At 37.2% G+C, this 12,999-nt stretch overlaps 1 protein-coding gene across 3 annotated transcripts in view; it reads left to right on the forward strand.

Moving 5' to 3' along the window:
* NELL1 (NEL-like 1 (chicken)) overlaps nucleotides 1–12,999 on the forward strand; it is an 837,620-nt gene that overhangs the window by 808,320 nt on the left and 16,301 nt on the right. The window lies entirely within an intron of this gene.

Below are 12,999 nucleotides of genomic sequence, written 5' to 3' on the forward strand. Positions count from 1 at the left end.
AAGTATATGGGAGCATACTTTTGGGAATCAGAAGCCCTCAACTGCATGGCACATAACTGCCATTTATCATTAAAAGATTCAAATGGGCGGAGAGACCAGACACAGACACCAACTGGGTATGCAATGGACGTAGGAAAAGATCAGTATTATCAGGACACAAAATAGAGAACATTTTCTAGCATCTAATGGAGGTGATCATCTTAGTCCCCTAGAAATGGCCTTACAATGGACATACAGTTGCAGATGAGAAATCAGGTGAGAAATGGGTTCCATCAGACCCTCTGGAAGCCTGCCTGCTCCCCTTCAAGTTCAGCCATACAAGCATATGCCTGGAGCTGTTTAGCAGGTAGGATAAATTGGATATATTCTGGAGACTTCTCTGGGAGGGCAAGTGTAGCTCCTCAGTTTTAGTGATAATTCCTTCACAAAATGACATCAGAATGGAGTGTATTGCACTTAACTCAGGCATGGACCCAAGGTTCGTTGGCCAATGTCAGCCTGGCTGGGCTGACAGAGCAAGCCTATATGTTGTTCTCCACTTAAGCTTTTGAACTAAAAGCAAACGTTTCTGGGTACTATTCTAACAGGAATTCAAACTAGCTATAAGATCTATCCTGTAAGTCACTCCCAACCTTGTTGTGTATCTTTTTAGTGACAATTTCCCTGTTGTTTAAATACCTTCCCAATGACAGCTCTGACTAGCTATGGAGCAGATGAAAGTGCTTTGGACTCATCCCTTGAAACAGTGTGTGGGGGGCCAGGGGACTTCAGTGCTAGTCTAGGTGAGGATCACATGGCTGATAACAAAGAGGACAAAAATTAGAAAACTACTAAAAAATCCCCTTCACAAGTATGGGGGTATTGTTATAAGTATTATAACCATAAATATAGCCTGCAATGGTCTTAGCACTAAGCTAGGTGGTATGGAGGATGCAGAGAATTCATCCCTTAGGGACTTTACAGCTCCAATTTGAAGCCAAAATAAACATACATGAAATAACCAATAGCCTTTCTGATATAGGTTATAATTAACTGTAAAATTATGTGGTCAATGCTATAAAATATATAGGTAATTAGAGAAGAGAATGATCAGAGAGGCTCAAAGAACAGTCATACCAGATTGCATGGAAATGATTGAACTTGAACGATAGGAAGGCTTAGGTATTTTATAGAAATAATAAATAATATCTAAGATTATTTGATACCTAAGAAGACTTAGACATTTCCTAACATTTTATCCTCAAAACTCCATCAGATGGGAAATTTTATAATATCCATTTAATGGACATAGAACCTTTACTAATCATTGTGAATGTCCCAATTTATTTGGCCTTTGAACACTTTTCTTTCTCAGACATCTTACATATTTAGCACTCTGAAGAATATACTAATTGAAAACTCAAGAATGAATATAATCTACTTTAGGAATTTCTAGAAAACCTTATTTATTAGTATTATTGAATAATGAGCTGTTTTAGAGGTTTTTTCTTAATTTTTTTTTCCAGTTCTGTAGCAAAAAAATTGAGCACACTACTTGCTCTTTAACCACCAGAATTTTTCTACTATTATTTTAACTTTGTTGTAAGGACATCATTTCAATACGTATCTGTCTATTTTTTAATGTGGTCATTAGAAATATATATCGCTAAACATAACTGTCCTGTACTGAGTAATGTTCTAGTGGCCTATTGGGGTGCAGCTGATTTGTAACTAAGCAAAATGGTCCCAGTCCTAATGATTTTGACAAACATTTTTACATAGATATTGTCTTCTTCCCATATTGTCAGACTAATCTCCACTTTTTAAAAAGATATTTAGAATGTTGCTCTCCTTTCCACTGTGCTAAACTGTGTTGCTAATATGATATCTCAGATCACAGCAACACAGAAGCAGTATATAGAAGCCAGGTGCTATTTTAGACTCTGGGAATATAAAAAGAAATGTGATTCAGGATTTCAGAGGCCCTGGATGACAATTTTGTATTGTGTGAATAGGCCCGGTGGGAGTTCTGAGAAAAGGAAGACATGAGGTGGAAACTTTGAGGAAGGCTTTATTGGGGAGGTGGATCTTGCACTGGCTAGTGCAGGGAGAGTATGAGTTGGGTAATACACATGGAAAATACTGATATTGTTCCTTAAAAAGGTGCTTTGCAGTGTAGTTATGGTTATCTTTGGGGCCTTTTTCTGTGAACCTGGCATTTTTGGAAAACGAAGCTTATATCATGCAAGTTCTTCGTTGTTTTAAATGACTTTTGCTTTCTTCCTGAATAGTTGGCAGTACCAACTGCCAATGAGTGGGTCATTCCTAAAAAATAGGTTTTTCTCAAATTATATTACTTCCTATGAAATTAGTGTTCCATGTAGCTTAAGGCAGTGGTTCTAGAAGTGTGATTCTCAGACCAGTAGCATCCAAATCACCGGGGAACTTGTTAGAAATGCAAATTCTCCACCACATTCCAGACCTACTGAATAAGCAACCCTGGGGGAAAGGCCTACTGATTGGTAACTTAATGAGGCTCCCTTTGGTTGATTCCGTTGCCCACTCAGGTTTGAAAACTACTGCCTTGGGGTTTTCACTGAAAGCATTTAGAGGAGTCCAGGAACACTCTGAAGCTGTGTGCATATGTGTGCGCCTACATCTTTTGGAGGAGATGAAACAATCGCTTTTGCTAGGATGGCAGAATGACTCTGACCCCCACCGCTATCCAGCCTCAGTGTTTCCAGTCACCACTCTGATTTAACTTTTCAGTGTTTTCTGCCTGGAGATTTATAACTCAGTATCAATGGAGATTCGCCTGCCTTCCTTTCTCAGTTTCAGAGCACTCCTCGGTAATGAATTCCATGTAGTTTCAGGTTCCTGCCTTTTGAGGCTCAGTGTAAGTTATTATTTCATGACAAAACTTCTGGCTTGAGCCAAAGATCTTGTCTAGGCAGCAATTCAGAGATCATCATCTACAACTTTTTTGAAATGAATGTTGAAATTTTTTTGCTCTGATGTTACTTATGCTGCTGTGAAATATTTATGTGTGGGTTTATGAACAGGGAATTTTAAGCTATAGTACTCTGACCAAATAAAACACTGTTAGCATACAATCACCAGTCATTTGTTTAATGAGCATTTATTGGGAAGGTCTGGTGGGTGCTAGTTCCTATACTAAGTTTTAGTCTCACTGAGAGGAGTAAGACACAGCCCTTCCAGTCTAGGGTAGGGAGAGAGGATGTTGGCAGGGATTGGGAGAGGTTTTGGTGTTAGAGTATCTTATTTGTATTGACTTAGTATCAGCTGGCTAAGAAAAAAGTGACTAACTAACTGCTCTTGGGGTTGGGACATTTGAGGATGTCAATGTATATGGGAATCTTTCACAGAAAATATATTTTCACTGGGTCTACTAGGCGAGAAAGAATTTTTTCAGGCAAAATACCTGTTAAGGGAAGTATTCCAGGCAGCAACAGCAATCTGATTGTAGACAGAATCATGACAGGGATCTAACTGTGTTCTTGAAATGCTGAGATCTCCAGTGTGGTCGAAGCACCCGATATATGGGTATGATGTAGGTAGGGAATGATGAGACAGGAACCTGGAAATAGAGATGGAGACCAGATTATGAAAGGTAGTGTGTTCTCAGCTGAGGACTTACAAGTTTTGAATCCTATTTCATAATATCAGTGTCTCTCAATGTTGAAATATCATTTTGATGTGAAAAGTAAAAATTTTAATATGAAACATAACTACACAAATTTAGTAGTACTTCTCACAAAATTTCAGATCCTCTATCATAAATGTATCAGTGTGTCTGCACCTGTGCAATTTTGCTTCTGTTTTTATGCTTGGGATGACTTTCTTCTGAAAAAAGTGAGGGCCTCAAAATTAGAGAGCTATTGAACATGATAATTATCAAGCAACCAAGCAACTACTACGTGTTAAATTTGCCCTAAAATTCTCTCAACAAACCTTCAAGTTGGGAACAATTTCCCATTTTATAGACAAACTGAAAAACAGAGAGGTCTGAATTTTCCTATTGCCACACAATGAGTAACAATTTCTCATCTGAGAAGTTTTGAAAATGACTTACTAAAACAGTTTATTTGGGGATACATATACAAGGGATGGATTACAAGTTTCTATCAATTCCTGAATACGTAATGTTAGAGTAATTCAAACTGGGTCATTTTCCTGCTACAAAAAAAATCCTTAAGATAATGGGAATGGCATGATCAGAATTTTATGTTAGATTCTCTTTGAAGAAGGGAAACAGTGAGATGCTATGGCAATGGTCCAGGCAGTAGAAATGGAGAAGAGTGGCAGTACAGGATAAATGGTGAGGATTTTATTTATTCCAATTAATCGTGACACTTTTTATATAGGGACCTTGACTTTATTATTTTTATTGCCTTTTACATATATTGAGTATCACTTAATATTTGGAGAATCTATGTATTGGTTGGCATGTTGGAGATTTACCATTTGGGCTTTGCATAATGTCATTGTATTTGTTTTCTATAGAATTGGGAGCCAGCCGTGGTGTGATGATGGGGACAAGCCTGACTCGAAGTCAGGAGTCCTGCATTGTGTCCTGACTTAGGAACTTACTAGCTGAATGGCTTTCAGGAAGTTGCTTGACACTGTGTTGCCTGTTCCTATACCTCTTATACTGGGGTACAAATATTGCCGAGCATGTTGTTGCGTACAAGGACTCACAAAACTGGGTGAGGAACTCTCTATTACATGGTTTCAGGGAAAAAAAAAATCATTTCTATCAAAACAGTCCTGACTAAATTATTAATTAGAAAGAAAAATGATTTTTAAAATATGAAACTTCAAATACATTTTGTACTCATGATGTCCCCTTTATGTCCAAAATTACCAGAAATGAGTGAGAAGCAATGATCATGTACATGACTCTCGGTTTAGTTATGCATTAATTAGAGATGATGGTGCTGATAACATTCTAAATTTTCTGGAAGGACAAATTAGATCATGAATTTGAAAACATTTTGAAAACTCTGATCAATATAGAAAACTCTGATCAATATAGTACATAAGAGTTTAGTAAATTAGATAAGATAAATCTCTGTTCCATAAAGATGTGTTAATCCTAACTTAATAAAAGTACCTGAGATAGCCAGGATACCAAACCACCTGCAGCTTCTTGGGAAAGATGCATGAAAGGGATTACCTGCTGTTCTTCCCCCCTGTTAAAACTTAATCTTCCAAGAGCAGGAATTGTGTCTGTCGTATCATATGTGCTCAATATTTGTAGGAAAATGAATTAATAAGGGAATTTGCAGAGCAATCATTTCTTTTTACTAATGAGGACATTGGTTCCTATCTGCAACTTACCCTGATAAGCTGGGCTCACCTGCAATAGTTTCTTTTGTTTAGCAACCTGAGTGGTATTACAGACACTAGCAGTATTAAAGATGAATAAAGTGATATTAAAAATAAACAAAGGTGGAAACCAGTTAAAGTGGCAAGAACAGATTTTAATAAATAAACTATTGCAATGGGGAAGAGGGTTTAACATAACCTGAACTCAACTTCAATTTGTGCACGAGTGACTGGGTGGGTGCTTTAAAGGGAGAGTGAGAGTAGGAAGGGGGAAAGGTAGGTGTTGAACAGTCAGGAAAGTGGAATTTATGAAAAGCTGGAAGGGGAAGTTGGTCCATGTGAAACCCATCTGGGATTGTTAACTGATATTTATGGAAATTAGATGCTAACTCTCCCATAGACACTAGGAGACAGGAGCCCTATCTGGAGGTGTTGGTTGAACAAACTAAATTCTTTTGGCAGCCTTGAATTTTTTGAGGCAGAAACTTAAGGGGTTTGGAATTGTCATCCTAGTGATATGGCCTTGAGTGGTTAGAAACTAGGCTAGTGTTTGTTCAAGTTTTTCAATGGGGGTTTGCTGTTGGGGTAGACAAAATCATTTGTCTGAGAGTCTGCTAGCAAAGTCTGACTAGTGTTTGGTTAAGGACAGAATCTTTGTCAGTGGCCTCCCTTTGCTTTTCCTTGGAAACCAACTTAGTTTTAGCCCATGTGATTTTACCTCCCTTGGGGTGAAAGACAAATTCAAAATTAGAGCAGTATGAACTCAGGTTTCCTACTTTGTGCTTCCTTTTCCCTTATCCCCACAAAAGCTGTCTTGATCTTCTCAGAGAATATCACTTTCAAATAGGCAACCCCAGGCCTGTTTTACCAAATCAGTTGATTACAGTTCTACACAAGAAGAAACATGGAGAAAGGAAGAAGATCCAAGGAGATGAAATCCTCCAAGAAAAGACACACTGAGATCAAGATTTCTTTATTAGCTTGTTTAACTTCTCAGATACTGCACTTCTTGGCATGATGGTCCAAATTATTGTCCTTGGTCAATGTCTTATTACTGGGGCAGAGTTTTTGGAAGAGTCTTGCATACCTCTAGAAGTTAGGGACTAAGGGTGGTGAAAGAAAATAATAAATAATAGGTGTGAATGGTTTTGGAATTCTTAGCTCCTGTAACCTGACCCTCTTGTCATTTAGATTGAGACCTGGTTTTAGAATTACACCCTTGACAATGTTTCCCTTCCTTTGACTGCTGTGTAAATTGCAGGATGCTTCTTAAAGTAAGTGAAATTATTTTGTGATCTCTTTGTTCCTAAGACCGACCTTTCCTTGGAATAGAAGAGAGAAGAAATAATTTCTCATCTGACAACTTTCTTGAGAGAATGATCTGTCAAAACAGAGAGTAGTTTTGGTTTTCACCCTGGCTGGGTTCCCCATGCATATTTGTCATAGAGGATTACATTGCCAAGGCTTCAATGCATATAGGAAAACCATACTTTTCTCTTTGTTGCTTCCTCTCTCTGGCACTTGCTTGCAACTACTCATTAATGGAGACAAGTTGTTTCAATACATATGGAATGTCCAAGACCATTGTTTAATCCTAAGAAATCCATTTGTTGTCCTGAGCCTTCATCTCTGCCCTGCTACCCATCTATCATCATTCACATTCTAACACTTGTATTACAAGCTCAGTCCTACAGAGGTGAAAAATAATCATATAAAGTCAGCAATGGACAAGATCTTAAGAAACCTTTTCTGTAACTCCTATATTTTACCAAAGAGAAAACTAGGGCCACCAAAGGGGAAGCGTTTTTTTCCAATTGCAGCTCAACCACATTTCAAGTTTAACAAGTGTTTTTGCATTCCCTGGTGTGTGAAAGATGCTGTAAAAGGTGCTGTGAAAGACACAATGATAAATAAGACCAGAATTTTACAAATCTGAATGGGTAAGGAAGATAGAAAGGAACGTTCACAGCTAAGCATACAAGCTAACATAAAGCAGACACAGGCAGCATAAAATCAAAGTACAAGCGTGGTAATTCTTTTCAGCAAAGGGTGAAATTTTGTTAAAGATATTAAATAATACAATGATTATAAACAAGAGCTGTGTATGGCCAGTGTCAGGCATTTAGTAGACTGCAGCTATAATACAACCCACTGCCCCACCCATAAGCAGATAGATATATAAAAACCATATAAATCTAGGGTTGTTGGCATCAATACTGTAGCCTCCGTGCAATAAAATTCTCTTTAAACAGCAAGTATTTCAATATTTATAGATTTTTAATTTATTCTCTCCACTGGTCACAATTGTATTGATTTTAAACAGATTTAATCACTAGTTTAAAAAGTATGGCTTGTTCATACCAGAAAGTAAACCGACTTGGCTAATTTAGAGGAACTGTTTTCCCCAGGTGCAGTAAAACATCTCAATTTGTACACCAGATAAATAAAATGTAATTGGCGACCAAAGCAAGTTCATAGAGTGTCAGAAAATTATGGGTTTTCCCCCAACATTATTCACTTAATCTTAGCATCAGATTAGGGCTCTGAGAGAGCTTGGAGTGTTAATATTTCTGGGTTTGGTTAGCCAAAGTACTGGTGAAAATCATGTGAATTTTTGTGTGAATTCAGAATCCAAGTGGAAGTCCTCAGCAAATAGATGGAAGTGTGGGCTGACTGCATCAAAAGAGATCAGGTGCAGATTTGAGTATATCCTTGAAGAGATGGGAAAGTGGAATTCATGAGATTAGAGAAAAATTATAGAAACAATAGGAACAACAAAAATAGCAGCTAATCATTTTTGAGCAGTCATTACATGACAAGCATTTTATTATGTGTTTACCCAAATTACCAACTCATCCCCTGGGGTATCTTTTTATCTACGTTTTTCGAATGAAGTAATTGAAGCTCAGAGATGTTAGGTAAATTTTCGAGAGTTATAACAACTAGTAAATTGCAGGGATGTGATTGGGATGCAGTTAACTCAGTTGTCCTCATGTGCCTGGAACTTTCTCATTTTCAGCACTGAAAGTCAACTATCTCAGAAATTCCTCAGTCCCAGGCAAACTGGAACAACAGATCACATTAACTGGTACTCATAGCGTCTGGATTCCAAAGCTTAAGATTTTGGTTGGCATGCTATACTGCCTCCACTGAGGAGAAAGGGAAACGAGGACCAGAGGTGGAAGGTTAGGAAATATTAATAAGTTAAACAATGAGAGGTGGCTGTAAGGTCCATACTTATAGGAACATACTTGGCTTCTTTGTCCATCATATCTCTAGCCCTTAGCAGTATGTCTGGCACAAACTAGATGCTCAACAAATACATGGGTAATTAGTTAATTGATTAATAATTATCAGTGACTAGATGAAGAGGTAAAACAGGAGAACAGGACAGGGTTGTATCCAGCAGGGTTGAGGAGAGAGCTCTTAGACTGTCATAATCAATAACAATGCTTGTTATAATATTTGTTAAGCAAAAGTGATGATTTTGCAAACTAGCGGTCATGAGAAACTTCAGGATTTAGGCTTTGAAGAAAGGGTTCTCGGGAAGCTTGCACACATTCAGAGGAGAATGAAGATGAGTAAATGGAGATAGCTGCTCGTCGTAGATGCCGGGAAATAAAATCTGGATCTAGGAAATAGTGAGCCCAAAGTGTTTCCTTTTTCTTGTGTTAAAAAGAGAGTCTTCTGAAAAGGAAAGGGGAAGATTCATTGCAGAGTAACAATATGATACACCAAACAGTAAGAGGAATGTTATAGGAGAGGGTTTCATCCTGACTCAGGAAAGGTTAGGGGCTGGAAAAGAGACTAAAGAGTTAACATTGGTGGGGCATTAGAAACTCTTCCTAAGAAATACATAACAACATCTCAAATAAATGAAGATAGCTCACTTATTTCTTTTATCCTTGGCTCTTTGAGACTAAACAACTTGTGTTTTGTTAAAGTGAGATGAGTGTGAGCCCCTCATCATACTGATGGATGCCTTCTGATGTGTCCAAGTATGTCAACTTCATTCTTAATACTCTGTACTCTAACTCCCAAGGCTCTGGAGCTCCGCTGCACTCCCTGCCCCCACCCATGTTCATGGAAAAATCATCTCCATGAAACTTAAGAACCTGGGGGCCAAAACCAGGTGGTGAGTGGCAGGTGAGAAAGCCAGTGAAGCTTCATCTGTATTTACAGCTGCTCCCCATCACTCACATCACTGCCTGAGCTCCCCATCCGTGGAAAAATTGTCTTCCATGAAACCAGTCCCTGTTGTCAAAAAGGTTGGGGACTACTGATGTAAAGGGAACAACGTACAAATGTGGTACAAGGAGTACGTGATAAGAGTGTGGTTATCACTTCTTATCGTGGACTTAAAACTTAGCGTAAGCTTAAAATTTCATTAGCCCTTTGCTTTGTAAGTCATGTCAGACCTCAGATTCCTTTTACTTATTTTGCTGATAGGCAGTGTGTATATTCTTACCCATAATTTTCTCTCTGCCACTGTAAAAGAAGCAGTACTGCTTTAGCCATTGGAGAGGCATCTGTGTTCTATCTGTCTATCGTTAACAAGCCCCCAAGCTCTGTTCTAATTTCTGAGCCACTAATGTCTGGTAATGATTTCCAAGTTGGAACACACAGCTGGATATTCAAACCCTGGGTTCAAATTTGTTTTCTGACACATCACCTGTTTTGAATTTGAAAGTAAGACTAGACATGCTGTGAAAGTTATTTAAGGAAAAAGAGTATGGGCTAATGAAAAAGTTTACTCCTTTGACCCAACTGCTGTCAAACTCTTGGGAATAAAAATATTTCCTTAGATCTCTGAAATCAACCTGTAGAAGTTTCAGCTCCTAAGGCAGGTATCATTACAGTTGTTATGCTATCAAGACTTTTGCAAAGCCATTTTTCTTCAAGGGTCAGAAAACGGGGGCTAGGCTGGGATTGGTTTCACTGCTGCTGATATAAACATCGCTGAATTATATTCTCTTACTTGCCCAAGTAACCTAAGAACCTCAAGTCAAAGAAGAAAACAGATTGACTAGGCACAACTAGACTTTGTTTTTTAAGCAAAATTGAGTACAATAATAACAGCTTTCAGAAACTGTGAAAATGTGAATGCAAGAAAGTTAGTTCTAATGCGAGCTTAGCTGTGGAAGTTTATTGAAAAAAATCTCATTTGAGCATGAAGCATTTAAATAATGAATTTATAAGGAGAAAAACAAGGAAATCACAGAGAGCCATTATTTACAATAAGAAAAAGCAAGTACACTCTAATGATTACAGATTTCAGTACAGAATACTTTGCCTGATTTTTGTTTCATTGCCTTTTTGTCATTGGGAGGCCTGTCTGATGATTTGGGTAAGTCTCATGGGTGAATATCTTTGTGTTTGCTCAGCAGAGAACAAGAGTAGCAATATGTAAATAGGGTGCCTCTTCCCTTTGGATGCCTTGGGATATATATAATAGATTAAGTTGGCTTTGTGCAGAGCAAACAGGTCTGTATTACCAAGAATATGAATAATGTTGGTTTCCATAATTGCCAACATCTGGCTTTCCATAAATCTGTTAAATTGCATGGAAGCAGAATTAGATTTCTGTGTCATAAGTAAAGCAATTACATGGAACTCTAGGCAATATGGTCCTATATTCAACTGTGAAATTCTTTCATTCTGGAGAATTGAAAGCAAATCCTGGTTTTGCATCCTGTTTTTATTGTGCACACTAGGTGTGTTCATCTTTATGCTCAGGTTTCTTAATTTATGGAAGGGAACATCAGCAATGTTTGCAAGTTTGCAAATGCAAAATAACCAAATATTAAAAAATACATTATAGTTGGGCATCAATTGTCAATTTAAAGATTAATTTAGAGAATACCCTAAATTATGCCACTTGTAGTAGATCAGTTGAAATTACACTTCCAGATAATTTCTGGAATGCTTTGTTAATGCGTCTTCCTCTGCCATTGTCCTCAAGTATTTGACAGCAAAATCAAATGCCTTTATGGGGTGGGTGGATTGGGGGCATTTCTATCCTATTTTAGTGTGGTTACTAATTTACTGTATTTATTTTACTTTAAGTTAGATCCAAGGGCTTTCACAGATGAAAATGCAACTAAAAAATGTGTTCCCTGAGGGGCAGGGTTTTGTTTATGCCTTATATTTACTGAACATTCCAGAGACCAAATTTTAGCTAAGTAAGCTTTATAAAAGTATTATTCTGTGATTTTTTTTAAGTTAAATTGAATAAATACATGAAACATCCACATTGTATTCTGTTATACTTGGCACTGGGAAGAGAAAGAGAAATAAAATTTAATGTCTGCCCTCAATAAGCTCACTGTGGAGGTAGACATATTAAACATGTAACTCCTGAGAGGTGAATGCAAGGATAGACTCGAGTATAAGGGGCACAGAGAAAGCAAAAAGCCAATAGTGACTGTCTTGTGGAATAAGAGATAGTGATGCTTGATCTGGATTTTGAGGGCTGCTTATGAGTGAGGGTAGCACAGCAAGAGAAGTTCTTATGTTATCAATTTACAGCTCCGCCTCACCTCATATAGGCTAAGAAAAAGTAGAAATAGAAAGCGAGAGAATGCTCCCATTATAAGAAAAGACATTTTCTAAGGCACAGACATAGGAAACAGCATGGCCTCTTCGTCGTTCTACCATTGCTTTTTTCTTTAAAGTATTTTTTAATTGACAAATTAAAATTTTATGTATTTATGGTATAAAGTATGTTTTGAAATATGTATACATTGTAGAGTGGCCAAATCAAGCTATTTAACATATGCATTACCTTATACATTTATTATTTTTGTGTCAAGAACATTAAAATATACTCTTAGCAATTTTTAAGATTACAGTGCATTGTTAACTATAGTCATCATGCTGTAGGGTAGATTTCTTAAACTTATTCCTATTTGACTGAAATTTTGAATCTGTTGCTTTTGAATGAAAAAAGGAAGTGGCAGAAGATAACAATTGAAGTTAGATAGAGGCTTATGAGATATTCTGGGAGTTTAATTTTAAGAAGATCATAGATTGGGTGAATTTAGTTTATACAGAAGATAAATGAATCAGAAAAGGCAAAATGATGTGACCAAGGGCTTACAGTTGTGATATGTAAAATGACTGGTACATGGTAAGCACCCAATTAAAATAAAGACCTTAGGTTCAAACATGGGTCACTTGACTCCCACATTCAGTGCTAGAATTAGAGTAGAGAAAATGATTGGAGAGCTGAGAGGTTTCTAGAAAGAAGCACCATATGGTCAAATGCATGCACTAAGAATGACAATGGGCATGACCAGTAAGAGTGAGAAAATATAGTGAGGCCTGATGGTAGTTGACGTGAAATACAGGCACCATGATTTGTGATCATTTCCATAATTTTCAAAGGAATAGTAATTGTTCGTTAATTAAATGTTTTGACTGAGGCTGCAATTAGTGGAATAAAGACAAAAAGTAGATCTTGAAAGGAATTAGCTCTAGAAATATCTCGATGTCTTTGATTTTGTATTACTGCTGTCTGCAAAAAAACCTTATGCATAGCAACTTTTAATAAAAATTTATTTGAATCAATGTTTTCATCTGAAGAATATTTGCAGGGCATGGCAGTAGATTAATCAGAGGAGTAGAAATCTCTGATAAACGATTTAAAGACATTTGTCATTTATCTAAGGA

This window comes from Propithecus coquereli, unplaced genomic scaffold (assembly GCF_000956105.1).
Source record: "Propithecus coquereli isolate 6110/MARCELLA unplaced genomic scaffold, Pcoq_1.0 Scaffold198, whole genome shotgun sequence".
Classification (NCBI taxonomy): Eukaryota; Metazoa; Chordata; class Mammalia; order Primates; family Indriidae; genus Propithecus; species Propithecus coquereli.